This window comes from Toxorhynchites rutilus, chromosome 2, assembly GCF_029784135.1.
Source record: "Toxorhynchites rutilus septentrionalis strain SRP chromosome 2, ASM2978413v1, whole genome shotgun sequence".
Lineage (NCBI taxonomy): Eukaryota > Metazoa > Arthropoda > Insecta > Diptera > Culicidae > Toxorhynchites > Toxorhynchites rutilus.
The window spans coordinates 30,606,299-30,625,867 of record NC_073745.1 but is presented as its reverse complement, the minus strand read 5'-3'; the positions used below and the strand labels follow the sequence as shown (position 1 = coordinate 30,625,867).

At 38.4% G+C, this 19,569-nt stretch overlaps 1 protein-coding gene and 1 non-coding gene across 9 annotated transcripts in view; both read left to right on the top strand.

Moving 5' to 3' along the window:
* The window catches only part of LOC129764998 (insulin-like receptor), a 551,253-nt gene that overhangs the window by 410,026 nt on the left and 121,658 nt on the right, over positions 1–19,569 (top strand). The gene's annotated exons all lie outside the window — the stretch shown is intronic.
* LOC129772408 (U4 spliceosomal RNA) lies at positions 18,169–18,309 on the top strand. Its single transcript, XR_008742613.1, has one exon. It is a non-coding gene; the product is annotated as a U4 spliceosomal RNA (small nuclear RNA).

The following is a 19,569-nucleotide window of genomic DNA, read 5'->3' as shown; positions in this document are numbered from 1 at the left end:
AGGTTGACGTAGGACTACCGTTGGCTTAGTAATTATTTGAGAGTATTGATTAAACCAGTGATTGAAAAAAAACAATTTCCGAATTGAATTGCGAACAAATCCCTCAGTTCAATTCATGCATTGTGAAAGATTACGTTCTTCGTTGCAAATCTGACGTATGGCATGATGCCAATTATTATCAACATTTTGTCAAACGGTATACGTAAAAGTTCAGTGAGCTGAAGACATGAAGGGATATCTCCAACGCAGTCTTGAATAACCGAGCCAAAGCGTTGTGTTCATACCGTTTTTGAAGTCTGCACACATTCCGTAGTGCAAAAATGCATGCGGGTACAATAGTACCCGCATACATACATATATTTGCAATGCCGTTTTCCCCAGGCCCAATAATTTTGAAATCTGTGTTGGGAAAACTCATTCCGATCTGCAGAAATGCATGCGTGTACAAAAGTACCCGCACCTTGCATCTATTTTGTAATGCATATTTCTCGACGCTCCATGGTTTTGAAGTCTGTGTTGGGAAAACACACAGATTTCAGCGATCGTTCATCAACCGCTGCGCAAACATAGCTGATTGGATTTCTGAGCAGGCACTCGTTTATATACAGATTTGTGTGATATCAATAGGTGGTTTTAGAAGCTATTGAAACAAGTTTTGCGGGCCAAAAAATAATTAATTGATAACATTAATGACAATCATATAACTCTTGGACATTCTATCTTTCGGATAAGTGATTATCATAAACGGAGTGGTATGATTTAGTATCCAGATTTTAGAAACCTTGAAAAGAAGCAAAGAGGCAAAGAAGTATTAATGTACAAAACCTTGCACTCCATGTTCTCGTTTTCGAAACGTTGAATGTTACATCCCGGTACAGTGTTGAAAGACGCAGCCTTACGTCAAAAATTAAAATCGTCAATGAAAACGTACTGTTTATTTATTTTTCATTCAATCATACACGAACACTCTGACTATCCATCGGATTTGAGAATAAAAGAGTTGATGAGTCTGAGCCTAGGGGCACGGATCTTGACATAGAACTGTGATTGTGTGTAGTAATTGCATTTAAATTGAGTTTTTCATTGTTCAAAATCTGTATTTTTTCCTCTTTTGATACATCAAATGGATGCCCTGGAAGAATCGTTTCCTGTACGTACTTGTATCCTTTAAATGGGTTAGATGATGGTAGAATTCGGTACCACATTCTGTTCAAAAATGTACACAGAAATACCATTAAAGTAATTACTACCCTTTTCTTCTGTTTATTCAATCATGCAGAAGAAGACAAACAGTCATCATGTACCATTTTCAAACACAAGTCTAAATAGTTAAGACCTACATAAATATAAGCCTGAGTCAAATCAATCTTTGACTACAAAAATATATTATAAATAAAAATAGCATTAACTCCTTCGTTACCACGTTGTCCGGAACATTGTTTGCAATAACTTCATAGCCCTGTAAAGTCGCGACTACTCAAGCACTCATAATCTGATTTACGTGGGTATACCCTTTCGATTTTCTAAATCAGCAGCCATTTAAATTCATTTATTGCATTTTTACATAACCAAACAACATGCTCGATATAATGACATCCCGGACCACAATTACACAAATTGTTAGTAGTGAGACCTACGCGATAAAAACATGAATTGAGTGCAAATTGATTGGACAACATGCAATATAATATGAAATTAATGCCTATTATCGGTAAATGGAGAATAATTCATTTTACGCAACAACTCACATTATGAGCTAACGCCCGAATTTAGGTAAAAAGATTGCTCGTTGCGTCGGGAAGGAAGCGAGTGGATAGTGCAATCGAAACAAAACATACCCAATTAAATCGATAAATTGCTAACTTTTTTACTATATTCACTGTTCATGTTTCAAGCAAAAGAAATTCTGGATACATATCCTGTCTAATGATATATAACACAACATATGTCGCAATGAGCATTTTGAGTAATATGCGTTTTAAAACTCTTAATAAATCGTTACATTTTTCGTGGAGTGACCCCCTATAAAGAAATCAAAGACATAGTCCTATGCCAGAAATTCAAAGAACGACGATTAAAATTGCACTGCGGTGTGATATATTTAGTTGGTCTTAAGTCAGATGGGACCAAGTCGCAAAATTAAAAATTTTGAGTTATCAATTGCATTAGGGTAAGCATTTCGTAAGCTACGTACCACATTTATCAGATCTGGAAGATTACGCGAGCAGCAAGGATTACGGATCGCAATTGTTTTGAATGCCCAACAAAAAAAATCCTTATAGCACCTAACTTCGAGTTCGTTTTTCTCTATATCATAAAAATGTCACATGGTCCGGCCGACTTAACATCGATCTTTTCATTCATTTTTCACCACACGAAGCGATTATTCACTTACAGCTTTCGCGTCGAACAAAACCTCTGTGTGTGGCTTTTGGCTGCTCGGTAGCTAAAGCGAAAAAATTTTCGCAAACGCAATTTTTTTATATTTCACTTCTACTTCGCGCGAAACGGCGTTACTGCAAGCTCTGTACTATGCTTGTTCTGTGCATATTCTGAGGAATGTATGTGAAGATGTGGTTTTTTTTGGTTTTCCCCATCTTATTTTCATATGACAAAATATTTAACATATGACACCATTCATTGATTGGAAACATTTTCTTACCTAGAATCACACATTATCGCGAAATTCACGCATAAACAAACCCGCCCTCACATATAATTTCAACCACAGTAAGCGATAAGGTTTCTGGAATTTCCTCCGGTTCCGATTGTGTGCGAAATTGTGACATCCCCTCACCAAAAGTTCAAGAAACTTACCGTGATTCACTCCCAAATTTTTGTTCCTTTTTTTCCGGCGCTGGATTCGGAGAAGAATAAATATGGAAGCGAAATGAAACGTAACGCGCCGTGCCACAAATACACACCGCAACAACACAACAAGTGGTTCGCATTGGTTTGTTTCCCCTTCCTTCCTTCTTAACTCTATGGCTTCGTAAAACACCGCGGAGGGACCGGTACCTGTGTTAGCGAAATGAAATGAAAAAAAAAAACCTTTAAACAATGTGAAAACTTAATTTAACCGAAAACAGACCATCATCCACAAAATTGTTTTCGCTCCGGTGCGCCACTGTAATGACTAATTTCTCGCTCGAGTTGCATGCTAACACACAAAGGCAGCAAGCAAACGAAAAACACCGTGGCGCTAAAGAGGCTAAAGCTAAGAGCAGAGAGTTTATCATCATCAAAGAAAGCGTTTGTACCGAATCTGTGTTTAACCCCCAAACAACAAAATTAAATAAAAAAAAAACCGACCGATTGTCGGTTTTATATTCCCTATTTGCACACGTGCGCGGTGGATGGAGGAAATTAGTTTTATCAAAGTGTCGCCGGTCGCCGGTCGCCGGTCGCCGAGAAGACGATATCTCGAGGATATTTTTGTAGTTCGCGTGAGCCGTATTCTATGATGAATGAAATTCAGTGAAATGCATTTAGAGGTTTTTCTTCGATTGGCCGTATCAATGGGAACAGTATCCCCGAACGCGAGGTGCTATTGTGGCAACAAGAAGGATTCGATGGAAAATTCCGTATTCATCTTTGGAAAGATTTGTTCTGTGTGGTGTCATATTATATTTCTTCAACGGCTTACAGAGGTCACGTCTTCAAAATGCCAAAATTTTACTCGTTTCAACTTTAAAACAGTACAGTAAAGGTACACGTTGTGTGCTATCGTGACGCTAACCGATGCGGAATAAAATATACTATATACTAATACTATTGAGAGTTTGAACGGAATCTCGGTGGTTTCGGTGGACCACCTGGATTAAGTTTTCCTAAATGGTCTTTTCCAAGGTTGGAGGCGTATGAACTTTCAAGTTTAAAGCCTCTAAATACGAAAAAGGAAATGATAATTTATCGAATATTAGCGTAAAAGTTGTTTTCTGTCTTTTCTGTGTTTCGATGTCACTCTAGACAGCGAGCAACCAACATTCCATTTGATAAGTTGCTCAAATTGGTTTTTTATTGCATTACGATTCGTTTGTGCCCCTCAGTACACCGGCCTTTGTCTGGCTGTCAAATATTTGTTCTATTCAAACGAACATTAGCCAACATTTGCATTTTTTCCTGCCTGAGGTTCAATGAGGAATGTTTTTTTTTCTAACATCGCAATGTGTGTTCTTTTATCAAAGTAATACTTTTGGAAAGTTTACATATTTTCGTATTTTACTAGTTTTTCTTTTATTTGTTAGGTAATGTTAGGTTATGAACCTTCCGCAAATAAAATTTAAAAAAAAACCAATGAAATTGAAATTTTGTAACTGATTAATGAGTTAAATTTATGCAATGTTTGTTCTCGTTGGAAATTACTTCGTAGTCCTACCTTAACAATGTGGTCGTATTCTAGAGATCACCGTTCTTTTTTTTTTTTTTTTTTAATTTCACCTAGTTCATTCGCTTCTAAGAGTAGGCTAGAGTGGTATACAAGACGACCGTATTGTTGACGTTAGACTACGACATTAGTTGATTCAATTCGCCTTTTAATATCTTCGGAAATTTATTCTAGGACTACAAAATATGTAATAATTAATGATTTGATAGACATTTTTGGTGGCACTGTATTCTCGCAACTCTCTCATAGCCTTTAAAAAGTAAACTCGAAAATTTTGAAATTGCCTCTAATTCTAAACACAGATTTGTTGGCTGCTGGCTAGCTAGTGCGTTACTGGAAAAGAAATGATGATGATGATGATGGTATGGTGCATTAGAGAGGCTTTCGATAAACACGTTGAACCCCGAAGGTTCACGTCGGTCGCCGCGAACTAATAGTGCTCCTTTCTAAAAACCATTTCTAGCTTCATTACTGCCGCTCTCAGTGCCAATGCTTTCCAAACTAAAAGTCTACTTTCGGCCCAATGAAACCGGCGTGAACCAGATGGAAAATTTAGTGCCAAACCCCAGAAAGCAAAGCTGGAATCAACGTGTTAAAAAAAATCATTCGCCTCTAAAATAATGGAACAGAATTTTACTGTCTCTTGGTGCAAAGTGCACTGAGCGAGACCAATCCACGCGGAATTTCCGTTTATATATTACTTGTAGTTTTTCAATTCTTCAATTGTTTATTACAAAGGCTATTAAATTTTCTTTATTGTAATAGGTGCGGAGAAATATTTATGCTTTTAAAATTTTTCATTTTATCTTTTTATTCCTGCTTTTTAGTTTTTCAATATACATCCGGAACCATTCTGTTAAACGTCAAATTAGCTCAAAGTGAATACTAAACTGGGATAAAGTACAAACAATTTTTTTAAAAATAAAAATTGGCCAGATTGCAAATCAAAATATTAGAATATTCCACGATGATCCATTTTACTTTCATGGTTAAAGAAGTGAGTCAAAGGAATGGGTAATTTAAAAGAAAATGAAAAGAATCGACGACCAGATTAAATGAAAGGGCGAATAAGAAAATGATAATTGAAATGGCGTTGAAAAATACTCGATAGGAGAAGGCAAAAAGAATAGATAAGTTATAAGTAGAACAAAAAATAAGAGATGATCATCTGGAGAATAGGTTAAAGGTCGGTCGGTCGATTTATTCGACGCAGGACTTCGTCCAACCCTTCAATCTAGGTGCCGATTCTGATGTTTCGGACGGAAAAAGTGAAAATGCACTTGCTGGAAATATTTCCTATATATTTATTTTTTTCAATTTTCATTTATTTATTTCTATTTATTTATTTTTAATCCAAATACGCAATTTAATAGGAAACATTCCCAGCAATGTTTCTGTGTCGGTTGCTCGCGCCGCTCAGTGGAAGCATTCTGCGCAATGGAATACGCGACTTTTGGACATAATAAAGGGCTGTGCTATGGACTATGTTTGCTTTTTTTCTCTGTTAATTTGAGAGCCGTTTCCACACATGTCACGTTGCATCGAGCAAGAGTGGTTTCTGTGGTTTCATTTTTTAGCAGCAATTTCGATTCGACAGTTGTCCAGGTCAGAACCCGTCGGCTGTGATGGTGAGGACGTCCAAAATCGCCTTTTTTCAATGCTAAGAGTTTAGATAATATTTTTAAATGGCATTCTCAAAGGCTGGAGACGAATGAACAGCAGAAGTTAAAAACCTCCCTTTTTAGCTATCTTTCCCTCTCTACTTTATATGTCAACTATCTTTTTCTCAACTGTTTCTCTGTCAACTCTTTCTTCTCTCTCAACTCTCTCTCTCTCTCTCAACTCTCTCTCTCTCTCTCAACTCTCTCTCTCTCTCAACTCTCTCTCTCTCTCAACTCCCTCTCTCTCAACTCTCTCTCTCTCTCAACTCTCTCTCTCTCAACTGTCTCTCTCTCTCAACTGTCTCTCTCTCTCTCAACTGTCTCTCTCTCTCTCTCTCAACTGTCTCTCTCTCTCAACTGTCTCTCTCTCTCTCAACTGTCTCTCTCTCTCTCAACTGTCTCTCTCTCTCTCAACTGTCTCTCTCTCAACTCTCTCTCTCTCAACTCTCTCTCTCTCTCAACTCTCTCTCTCTCTCTCAACTGTCTCTCTCTCTCAACTGTCTCTCTCTCTCTCAACTGTCTCTCTCTCTCTCAACTGTCTCTCTCTCTCTCAACTGTCTCTCTCTCTCTCTCAACTGTCTCTCTCTCTCTCTCAACTGTCTCTCTCTCTCTCTCAACTGTCTCTCTCTCTCTCAACTGTCTCTCTCTCTCTATCTCAACTGTCTCTCTCTCTATCTCAACTGTCTCTCTCTCTCTATCTCAACTGTCTCTCTCTCTCTCTATCTCAACTGTCTCTCTCTCTATCTCAACTGTCCCTCTCTCTCAACTGTCTCTCTCTCTCAATTGTATCTCTCTCCCTCAACTGCCTCTCTCTCTATTGTCTCTCTCTCTCAACTGTCTCTCTCTCTCTCAACTGTATCTCTCTCTCAATTGTCTCTCTCTCTCTCAATTGTCTCTCTCTCTCTCAATTGTCTCTCTCTCTCAATTGTCTCTCTCTCTCAATTGTCTCTCTCAACTGTCTCTCTCTCTCTCAACTGTTTCTCTCAACTGTCTCTCTCTCTCAACTGTCTCTCTCTCTCAACTGTTTCTCTCAACTGTCTCTCTCTCTCAACTGTTTCTCTCTCTCTCAACTGTCTCTCTCTCTCAACTGTTTCTCTCTCTCTCAACTGTCTCTCTCTCTCAACTGTTTCTCTCTCTCTCAACTGTCTCTCTCTCTCAACTGTTTCTCTCAACTGTCTCTCTCTCTCTCAACTGTTTCTCTCAACTGTCTCTCTCAACTGTCTCTCTCAACTGTCTCTCTCTCTCTCTCAACTGTTTCTCTCAACTGTCTCTCTCTCTCAACTGTTTCTCTCAACTGTCTCTCTCTCTCAACTGTTTCTCTCAACTGTCTCTCTCTCTCAACTGTTTCTCTCAACTGTCTCTCTCTCTCAACTGTTTCTCTCAACTGTCTCTCTCTCTCTCAACTGTCGCTCTCTCTCAACTGTATCTCACTCTCAACTGTCTCTCTCTCAACTATCTCTCTGAACTATCTCTCTCTCTGAAATGTCTTTCTCTTCCTCAACTGTCTCTCTCTGTCTCAACTCTTTCTTTCCTTTTTGTCTTAACTCTCTTCATTAACAATCTCTCTCAACCCTCTTCATTAACTATCTCTCTCGCAATTGTCTTTCTCTTTCTTTTTTTTTTCTCTTTCTTGAGCTTGAGCTTGGGTAGAATGTACACATCGTAGTTTTTTTTCCAATTCATTTATTTGTAAGGCTCAATCGCATAAGCTTTGCGGAGCCGCTAATTCAAGGTTTGTTTATACAAAGTTTCAACTTATTGCTATGTTTAGTAGGATTCGACCGAATACTCGCGGTTTACTAGAGGTTAAAAGGGCAACAATTTTTGTGAGATGGGTCAGGTTAGGGATATGGATATGAGGTATCGTTGTCTCAACCGAGAGTTGCCGCACGCACTGTGGCATTGTGCATAATGACCAGGGATAGCATCTGGTGTTCGATTATCTGTCGAGGGTGGGCGACGGTGAGATGAGGGGACTACACATCGTAGTTGCCCTCCGTGATTGACCTGAGTCAGCGAAATTGTACAAAGAACACACCGAATGACGATTGGGAGTAGCGAATCATTCTTATTGTGCAAATTTCGGCGAATCGAGTAAATAGTAAATAACGACGCTGGCCACATCCTCACAGTCACCATGGGGAGGGAAGGAATATTAGTATGACATACGCCGCCCGAAGGCTAGAAGAGTCGTCTCTATAGCGTGGTTCCCTAGCTATTATCAAGGGAGGAATAGTTGTTAGTGGGGAGAGGGAAAAGTTATGATTCACTGTGATGAGAGATGTGATTAAGAGTTTATAAATTTATTTCTTTGTTTCCTCCGACATGTTTTGTGAGTTTACAAAAACATTCCCGAATTTTGAAAGACAGATTTTCGAAAAATAGTTTCATGACACCCGTGGCCGAGTGGTTAGCGTCATAACTAACATGCCGGGTGTTCGGGTTCGATTCCCGTTCTGGTCGGGGGAATTTTTCGTCAAAGAAATTTCCTCCGACTTGCACTGTGATCACGCGTATTCTAGAGCTTGCCACTCAGAATGCATTCAAGGCGTGTTATTTGGCATAGAAATCTTAACTAAGTACTAATAAAAATGACGCAAGTAATACTACGTTGAGACGGCGAAGTTCCTCTAGGAACGTTAGTGCCATTGAAGAAGAAGAAGAAGAAGAAGAGTTTCATGACATTAATTACAAATTAGGGTCGTTTATACCTTTTAAATGTCTGTAAAACTCTGTAAAACTACATATAATAGATAGTCCCAAATATTCATCATCAATTTCATAGTTTCAGATGTTGGCGTCACCGAAAAATTTGAGGGGATAAGGTTATAGTCAGATTTGATGACCTAGAGAACCAAAACCTTATGAAGATTTCAGATTTGTATATAAACCCGAATCAAAACATAACACACGGAATAGATAAGATGTTTGCAAAACATCGGCCCTTTTCAGGGCTACCAAAAATTGCTGCATCAAACCATGGACGAAATCAACAGAACAAATTTCAATCAGTCCATAGACTTCAAGGACATAATGTACAATCCTTTGTCATGTATGGCAGTTGTTCTGCAAAACATCGGCCCTTTTCAGGGCTACCAAAAATTGCTGCAGTGAAATTGATTATTGCATTTCCTTTTATTCTGAAATGACACACGGAATAGATAAGAATTTCGTAGTCCCATGTCAACAACCTAAACCAACTTTTTGGATCCATTATTCCATTTTATTTCTATTATCGATCCGTTCTAAAGACTTCTTGAAATACCTAATACAAAATAAATACTAATCCAGATAGTTTCCAATGTAGTTTTTTTAAATTTCTTTGTAGTTTTTAACATTTTGTTCAAGAATATAAATTTTGCATTGAAGAATTAGAATCGCTATTGGAAGCACTGAAGTATCTATATTAGGGTGGCAGCGAAAATGATCATGTAAAATTTCAAAAACCGACATGTACATTTTGTTTATTGGCCCAAAAAATGATCTGTGTGAAGTTTCAGCTCAATAGGACATGATGTACCTCATCATGTCCTATTGATGTGCCTCAAAGCGCTCAAAGTTTTGATTTTCTGATCCTCGAAAATCTTCCAAATTTAGAAAATCCAAGTTTTTTTTTTCGATGCCGAATGACTTAAAAATGCATAAAACGTCGAGATCTAGTGTCATCTCGAAAAAAAATTTTTGGCCGAAAATCGACTTTTTGGGAGCTTGATTGACCAAAAAATCTAAACTTTGAGTGCTTTGAGGCACCCCTAAATCATAACCGATTGAGCCGAAAAGTTGGGCTGCCATACAAATGAAGCATAAATTTCTGCATAACTCAAGAACTAATCAAGCAAACATAATCAAATTTGGCATGTTGAGGTTTTAGGAGGGAATAAATGTTTTAATGGTGGTTTGACACTACTCCCCCTCTCTACAGGAGGGTGGGGGGGTGTCTGAATAACTCGAGAACCAATCAAGCAAGTGGAATCAAACTTGGTATATAGAGGTTTTAGAGATCGATAAACGTTTCTATAGTGGTTCGACACTGCTTCCCCCCTTTTAAGGGGAGGCTGCCATACAAAAGAAACACAAATTTCTGCATAACTCAAGAACTAATCAAGCAAATTGAACCAAAATTTGCATTTGGAGGTTTTAGGAAGCAATAAATGTTTGTATGGTGATTCGACACACCTACCCCCTCTCTAATTGCAAGGGGACCGCCATACAAATGGAACACAAACTTCTGCATAACTCGAGAACTGATCATGCAAATGGAGCCAAATTTAGGATCTGAGGGTTTTTATGTACGAGAATTTTTTTATGATGGTATGGCACCCCTTCCTCCTCTGGAATGGTGAGGGGGTCTCATAAAAATAATACACATATTTCAACCAAACATGTTCAAACCAAACATAACAATTGAAAAAATCTGAAGGAAAATGGGAAAATTCGTAAAATTCAATTCGCATATGTTCTACAATTACTTCTTGACAAGCGCTTTTAGTCCATTTGATGTTTGCGCTAACGAAATTGATCTTCGTTCGAAAATGGGAATGGATTTTAAAGTGAAAGAACGCACTCCTATATCGTCTCTTATCTTTATAAAAAAAAATGGATCGCCGAATGTGTTGATGAGAGCAAAACTCGAGAGAGGAATTGTCCGATTTAGGGCTGTCTTTATTCTATCATATTTTCTGTATCAAACATTTATTCCATGTAACGGAGAAACATGTTATTTGAAAGTGGTTTAACAATCTTGAACGAGAATTGTGTCTGAAAATAATCTGATATTATAATGATGAGTTTTGGTAGAAGTACTAAGAATTTTATAGTAAAAGGTAGAGAAAGAAAGGAGGGTAGATTAGAAGATCAATCAATGAACAATTCTGCGATTGGACCCATAACAGCGCTTAGTAAAAAAACGTGGATGTGATAACGAAAAATAAACTTTGCCGGGTCAGCTAGTTTGATATATAAAAATATTTGTGATAATCACACAAATCATCAATCGATTGTTTAATACTTAGCTGTTTTTGTGAATAAAATACTACTTAGCATTAGCTCGATGTAACATTCGATTGACTAACAATTAGAAATTACAAGGAGTTGGTATAAACTCAACCATATTGTTCGAAGAATCCATCGAAACCCATGGAACATGGAACAAAATTTGCCCTGACACTACTGGGTAACTAGCTCTTGTTTTGCTACCATCACCATCCCCGCTTAGCAGTGGGGGCCCTTAACCACACCCCCCGCCACAACCGTCGCTACACGATGACAAGCCGAGTGACGTTCACTTCCATGGCGTCGGAAATCACACTTATTTTTCCCTTCGTCATGCCCAACCACAAATGTTTTTGAATGACATTTTTATTGTTGGATATCACGCTTGGAATTTTACAGCTTCACAATCACGCCTCGCCTCGCGTCCCGTTCCACCCTCCGTCGCCCCCCTCACCCATCTCACCACGGCTACACATCGTACCGAGCGAACGGGACGGCACGATGTTTGGTCAAACAATAAACAACATACCATTCATGGTCTCTGGCCCCCCACTCATCCCTCCCTCATCACGGCTCTCTGTCACAATCCACAAACAATCAAAATGAAACGGGGGGGAGCAGAAGCGGGTGTAAAGGAAAGGGGTGCGTGTGATAAGAAACAAATATCTACACGCCGTTGACTTTTGCCCGGAGTGTGGTGTGTCGAGTGTTGTTGTTTTGGTTGCCTTTTTTACTACATGGCATATTTCTGGATAAGAATAGAACGCAAAGCCTCGACACAGAATTAGAGAGTGTCAGAGAGTTCGAGGAACTTGGCCTGATTCACCTCCAATTTTGACTTGCTGATGAATTTATCCCGCTCTCCTTCGTAAGGCGAAAATGAGAATCGATAATCGTCGCATCTGGGGGAAGACTATTCCTCTCGCGGGGATATGATGTCACAGCATAACAATAATAATAACAATAATAGACGCAAACGCTACGCAATGCCAAACATCAACAAGTGGTGGCGGCGTTTATTCTTGCGTCGACAAGATGAAATGCTCGATTTAACCGAAACAAGAGGCACACACCAACGGGAGACCCAAAAAAAAAGAACACTGCTGAATTAATTTTAACTATCCGAAAATTGTTTTCGCTCCAATGGCGCGCTGTCATAAATTCTGTTTTATACTTTGAGTGAACACCAGAAGTAAAAAAACGACGAAACGTTAGAGCGCCAGAGACACACCTCCTCTGTCTCTCTCTCTCTCTCTCTCTCTCTCTCTCTCTCTCTCTCACTGGAAAGAACACGATTTGTGGACAATCAGTGGGTTGATTTATGGTTTTCTACCTCTCGTTGAAGTGGATTAAAAGGAAATATTTGCTAATTTATTCGAGCGAGCACAATTTGTCTTCACAAATGTTGAGACGCAACAACCAACAATAAAAAAAAATGCGCTAGACTGCGTGATGAATGATTTGGAACCAAAGAATCGAATGAATGGTCGGTTTTTTGTTCGTGAGGGGCACCATCCGCGTTGAGTTCAAAGAACACGCACCCGGAGACGGGACGTTGTGGGGCAATGGTCGCTCCTCGTACAGGTATAACAACGGTACACGCGGGTATTATAAGAGCATGAATTAAAGATAATTAAATTGGCAGTTTTCTATGGTAAATGTGACCCACCACCAGCGTTGTGGAAATATTAGAGTTGAACGATACCTGATGGTTTGAGGTAGAAAAACCCGTTCGTATAAACCGACTGAAGTTTCTCCATAGCATCTCCAAATAGATTAGTTACTTTATCTCATGTCATTCCTATCGTCAGCTTTTCAGAATAGATTATTATAAAAATTATCTCAATTCATTCCATTACTTATTTCATCCAATCACCTTTTTGTTATCACTCATCCTTTCTGGTTATTCCCTTTTTTGTTTACTAACCCCTTGCTTTAGAGTTTTTTTTTAGAACCTTCATCCGCCTGAAAATCAAAATTTATCATTTTTATTAGTAGTACTTCTATTTGTACTACTTATATACTTTCTTATGTCAAGTAACACGCCTTGAATGTATTCTGGAGTGGCAAGGCCTATGATACGCATGATCACATTTTCGCAGCAAATGGTTATCAACGTTTTGCGTAATCACCAAACAGTATGCGTAGAAGTTCAGCTAGCTGAATACATCAATGGATATCTAACAATCTTGAATAGCTGAGCCAAAGCGTTCTGTTCGTATCTGCTTTTGTAGTCTGTGTTAGGAAAAACATTCTAATGTGCACAAATCCTAGCGGGTACAAAAGTATCTGCAGTTTACATATATTTGCATAGCCGATTTTTTTTCCAGGTTCCATGGTTTAGAAGTCTGTGTTAGGGAAACACATTCCAGTCTGCAAAAATGCAAACGAGTACAAAAGTATCCTCAACTTGCGTCTATTTTGCAACGACGATTTACCCAGGCTTGATGGTTGTGAAGTCTGTGTTGGGAAAACACTTTCCGGTCTGCATATTTTTACGATGATGATTTCCCCATGTTCCTTGGTTTAGAAGTCTGCGTTGGGGAGAGTCATTCCATCAATCAATCGCTGCGTAATCTTAACTGAGTGGAATTCCGAGCGGGCATCCACTTATATACTGATTTGTGTGCTTTCACTCAACGTTTAAAACCTTGCACTCCAAGTGTAACTCTGTCGTTGTCGGAACATTGAACTCACACCCCGGTACAGAAATGAAAGACGTAGTCCTACGTCAAAAATGCTTGCAACGAAGCTAGCCTCACGTGGTTTGCACGTGAAAAAGCGAATTGATAAATAAGCATTTTGCTCTGGGCCACCCTGTACATGTTCACATATACAACATTTAACTTTATTCTTCACAGCTAAAGAGATTGGAAGTCTCATCGACCGACTCGATGATGACTTTTGCATGTTTCTTCGCTTATGGGGATGATGAGGACATTTAGCTTTTTTCTTCTCCTTCGTATGACGAGAATGACTATCGTCTGCTATGATCAGCGTTAAAACTATTTATAAAAACGCGACATTAAAGTTTCCTGCTTGGCATCCTTGAAGAAAGACGTTTATGAAATATGACCAAGAACTTTGCATATTTTGCAATACTTTGTATTTGACAATGTGAAAGATAGTTCAGAACCTCGGGAATATACTGTCAACAAAAACGAGCAGCTAGCGTATCCGTGAGGCACAATTTTTATATACCGCTTGCTCGAAATGCAAATGCAGTACTTATTTGTGGACGCTGAGGAGAAAAAAAATGGGTGGGTTATATCTATGATATAATCGCAAGGTTGACGTGGGACTATCTTAGCTTAATAATCTATTGTTCGTATTGATTAAATTTTTGATTAAATTAAACAATTTCCGAATTTAATTGAATTCAATATATTTGCGTTGTGAGTAAAAGGTTTGAACAAATGCCATGTCTCTAGTGTCTGCACGGTAAATCGTCGCCGATTTCCCCAGCCACCTTGGTTTAGAAGTCTTTATAGGTAAACAGATTTCAGTCGGAAAATAATACTACCGATCTGCATGAATTTGCAATCCCAATTTCCGTACACACCTTAGTTCTGATGCCTGTGTTGAGAAAACATATTTTAGTCGGCACAAAAATGCCCCCGACTTGCATGTATTTGCAATGCCAACTTCCCCACGCTCCTTGGATTTGAAGTCTGTGTTAGGGAAACACATTTCGGTGGGAACAAAAGCTCCCCCTACTTTCACGTATTTGTAATGTCGATTTCTCCAACGCTGCTGTGTTTTGAAGTCTGTGTTAGGGAACATATTTCGGAGAGAACAAAAGTCGCCCTACTTTCATGTATTTGCAATTCCGATTTCCCCAAGGCTGCTTGGCTTCGAAGTCTGCGTTGGGGAAACCGTAAAGCGGACCAATCAAAACGAAATAGTTATGGCGATTAGATAACGCTTAACATTTTACAGTTATTCAATTATTTATCTAATGAAAAATAACGTTTCATTAATTGCGATAGATGCGTAGAAATATTCTCTATCAATTGATGCAAACATCTTTCCGATCCAGTAGAAAATGTTCGAAAACAAAACAAAATGAAAATAAAATATATATGTTTGAGAGAAACAAATGAGAATATTTGCATTTTTCTATGTTCCCTCACAACTATTGTTCCACATTCCTAACAAACACAACACAACGCATAAAAACCACAACAATGGGTGCGTGTGCAGCAGAAAAACACAGACACTCTCAACAAGATGGCATGAAAGCCGACGCGGTGTATCATTTCACCAAGCATCAGATTTGAAGAAGCGAACGACCAACATTCAGGAAGGCTTTCGATTACTCGCAGAATCTGCACCCAAACTAGCGTTGGCAGAAAAAAAAATCGGGAGTTCAGCTGAAGGGTGAAATGAACAAATAAAAGCACCTTTTTCGAAAGCTTTAAAATGTTTGTATGTATGGGAGCAGATCGAACCAAGACCTGTTGGAATGCAAAGCTGTTTTACACGACTACGCTATTTACTCACTCACTGGTGCTGTTGCACAAATGCGTGAGAATATTACACCACATTATAAAATGAAGTTGGTTCTTAAAAGTATAGACATGGAAAGTGATTTCTAAGAGTAAAAAGGAGAGCAAAATCGTGAACCTGTATCCTTTTCGGTTAGTGGCCGTGTTTGTGGCAAATTATGCGAAAAAGGTTAATGTGTAATACAAATATAATATAATAAAGAACGGAAACTACGTTTTATCAATATAGAAATCATTAAACTTTACATCTGTAACGTCGTGTACACCAGTGGTCAGACAATGTGAAAGCCATGACCAAAAAAAAAAGAGCAATGTTGTTCTTGAAATGTTGGAATTCAACGCAGCTGTGAAGGGGGTCTCCGTAGCCACATTGTTTGCGCGTTCGCTTAGTAAGCGATCGATCGTGAGTTCAAAACTCAGGGCCCTCATTGACCATCTTTGTGTTGTTACAGAATAGCTTGGTCCACGCAACAATCATCAGCGATGGAGATCGATCCACGGTCGAAATAAGATCGATTCATCCATACAACTGCTCTGCTCTGCAAGACACATCGGGCTGCTGTTCTATAAATAACTCAACAATGATCAATCAACTGTCTCCGCTGTCCGGTGGTCCAACTGGATAATGGAAGAACAGACAGAATACTCTTACGCCTAAATGGCTACTATGTGAATGTACTATATGTAATGGTATAGAAGAAATATTGGCGAATGGCAACTTTGTAATGTGCTAATTATAGATATGATAACCATGTGACATGTACACGATTAAAATTCGGCTCTGTTACAGCTAAAATGCTAATGAGCCTTAAATAAATAAATGGGATGAAAAAAAAAACGCAGCTGTTTTCACGGTGGATCCTTTCTTAACAACTTTTACAGCCTCTTCCGATGGTTCGTCCATAGCTACCGGTTGCTGTTGCAAACTCAGTTAGTGAGCATCTGTTAAGATAAAGATGGAGGAGATAATCAATTTGTTTTCAAAACAAAATGTTTATTTTTCCCTTCGATGGAGTGTCCGTCTTACGCCACTTGATTAGTATTTTTTTATCAATATTTCTAGAGTAAAAACGAGAAAACTCACCGTTGATTTGATAAACTGGAGGAAAAGTGATGGTAAAACACTCACGTAACGAAGAATACCCCAAAAAATATTCGATAACAACGAGCAAGAGGAAACTTTCCACTAACTAAAAAAAAATGGTGGCAATACACACGCTAAGGCAAGGCGCAAATTGAGACGCATATAGCGCGAGTAACTTGGCGCGATATAGCGCCTGTTTTTGTGGCTAATGAAAACAGATGGAACGGCGCAAATTGGCCAGATGACGCGAGAGTGTGGAGCGCTCGTGAGACACGACTCGCGTGACGCAGTGGCCGAACCACAGTTTCTCGTGCTGGTCATGCCGGTTGTGGTAGTTGTGTTGGTGAACAATCATATAGCGCCGTGGTGGGGGACACTGTATGGCTGTACTGGTCGGGTGATTGTGTTAGTAAATAAATATATCGCGCAACTCTGTGTTAATCAGTCGTTGTATGCGAGTGGCATGTTATTTACACCAAACTGCGACTCAATATGCGCTCCACCACGCTACGTTTGTGGCACGTATGAGTCGTGTTGGTAGTCTCGCGTTCGCTTACGAGCGCTATACGCTTCTCAATTTGCGCCTAGCCTAAAAGGCGCACTTTTGCCGTTGAACTGTGAAATACCGTCAATAGGACCGCCAAAACGAGTGAAACTGGGTGCGTGAATGATTTTCTCTCTTTTTTATTTTTCTCTTTCTTTCTTTCTCTCTCTCTTTCTCTCTCTCTCCCTCTCTCTTTCTCTTTCTCTCTCTCTGTCTCTCCTTATTATTTTCAGCACATCTCAAATATAGATTATATTAAGCACTAACTGTAGCCTTGGAAAATGAAAACTATGGATGGGTTATACTTATGATATAACCGCAAGGTTCACGTAGGCTTGCCGTTGGCTTAGTAATCGTTTGTGTTTTTTCAATTAGCAATAATCGGATCAGATAGATTCAAGCAGCGGGTACTTTTCTACCCTAACACAGACTTCAAAACCATGAAGCCTGGGAAAATCGGCATGGAAAATTAGATGCAATCAGCGGGTACTTTTGTACTCGCTTGCGTTTCTGCAAATCGTTTCACTAACACATATTTAAAAACCATGGAGCCAAGGGAAATTGGCATAGCAAATAAGATGCAAGCAGCGGGTACTTTTGTACTCGCTCGTATTTGTGCAAACCGGAATATGTTTTCTCAATACAGATTCCGAAACCATGAACTTGGGAAAATCGGCATTGCAGATACATTAATGTCGCTTATGCCTCCATGCATTTTTATACTCCGGTATTCGTTTTACTAACACGGTTTACAAAATCGGGTACAATTGCAACGCTTTGGCTCGATTATTCAAGATATCTCTTCAAGTCGCCAGCTCACTGAACTTTTACGCATACCGTTTGATGATTAGGCAAAATGTTGATTACTATTTGCTGCGATAACTACTACCATAATTCACGCATTGACTTGAATTGGGATTTGTTTGCAATTGAATTCGTAAATAGTTTCATCATTTATTAGTTTAATAATTCAATCAATTTACACAAAAGATAGCTCTGCGCAGCGGCGATATCGTACCCAATGAGGAACATCCGAGGTGGGATTATTGCTATTTGAAGAAATACAATTGATTCCTAAGCCAACGGCAGTCCTTCGTCAACCTTGCGGTTATATCATAGGTATAACCTAGGTAGTGCGGACTGAATCAAAACGGCTGTCAAAAAAGATCCAATTGAAATGTCAAAAGAGATCCAACGATCAGGAGTGTTATTTTTCTTATGATAATCAACACTATAAAAGAGGTATTGTTGTCAAGGGCAAAAATAAGTAAAATTATAAAATGAACGAACTACATTTTTCCGTCAATTGTTTAATTAACCATTGCATCTCTAAAAGACCATCTCAGCCTTTCACTGAGCAACGCATTTTTAATGTCCCCTCTCTTTGTCATAACGTTTTTCCGAACGTAATAAAAACAAACAAAGTCAGAGTCACGTAAATGTTTACTCCTGCGATTTGGAAATATTCGATAAAAAGTGGAAGGAAGAGCTGCCAGATGATTTTTAAAAAAAGTCTGTAAAAACATGTGAATGTCTGTTAAAAATGTGGAAAAGTCTGTAAAAGTGTGCAGATCTATAGAAATGTCTTTTAACGTTAATTTTCACTTATTCATTAATACTTTGTACATCACGATGCACGTAAGATTGTATTCTGTATATATATATACAGCCATTCCATGCCAAACTAATATAGTGGTTCTCAGCTCTTCGTCAAAAGTGGTAATTTTGTTCTTTATCGCAAAACATTAAACTCGTATTTTTTAAATTTGTCATTAGGGTGCCCATTTCCATTTTAGGGTGATCCCAAAAATCATTTTTTCCACTTTTTCCCAAAATGACTTTTTTCAAAAATTTATAACTTTCGAACCACTCAACCGATTTAGATAATCGACATATCAAATTTAAGCCAATGAGCTTTAATTGAGAAATATTAAACTTGCATATAATATGGATCCTATTTTTAATATGGATTGAAAGCTGAGAACTTTTGCATAAAATATCTCGATATCAGAGATGCTATTTTTTTCGTTTTTGAAATATGATTTTGCAAAACTAATCGATGGTTCGAAAAACAATTTTTCCCCATTTTTCCCACTACAAAAAGTCATAACTTTCGAACTATTGGACCGATTCATATCATCGACATATCAAATTGAAGCTTACGAGATATACTTTTTTAAAAAATATTAGTTTTGCGAAAAATTGAATTTTGTTTTTGTAATTATGGATTGAGTTAGTTTTTCATAGTTTTCTCGGTTAAAAATAGGAGCGCTATATTTTTTTATATTTTTTATGGAAAGCTGAGGAGTATTTACTTTACATATCTCGATATCAGAGATGCTATAATTATCGTTTTTAAGTTAGAATTTTGTAAATTTAACATGTTTTAAGTC